Here is a 293-nt window from a genome sequence, read left to right on the forward strand (position 1 = left end):
CCGCCGGCCTCGCTGCTGCCTGCCTGCCTGCCTGCCTGCCTGCCTGCCTGCCTGCCTGCCTGCCTGCTCTCCCCGCGCGTCATTACGCAGAGACGCGGGCTGAGGCGACCGCCGCCCCGCCGCCAGCCGAGCCGAGCCAAGCCGAGGCGAAGCGCAGGAACGGGCAACGTCGGAGAAGATCGCGACCGGCACGGACGGACGGTCGCTTGGTCGGAGGCAGCCGCGCGCGCACCGCCTCCCTCTTGGCTCGGCCCTGCCGGGATCGTTGGCGATGTCCCAGCAGCGCATCTCAG

The sequence above is a fragment of the Varanus komodoensis genome, unplaced genomic scaffold (genome assembly GCF_004798865.1).
Source record: "Varanus komodoensis strain SLA01 unplaced genomic scaffold, ASM479886v1 scaffold6_4, whole genome shotgun sequence".
NCBI classification, from domain to species: domain Eukaryota; kingdom Metazoa; phylum Chordata; class Lepidosauria; order Squamata; family Varanidae; genus Varanus; species Varanus komodoensis.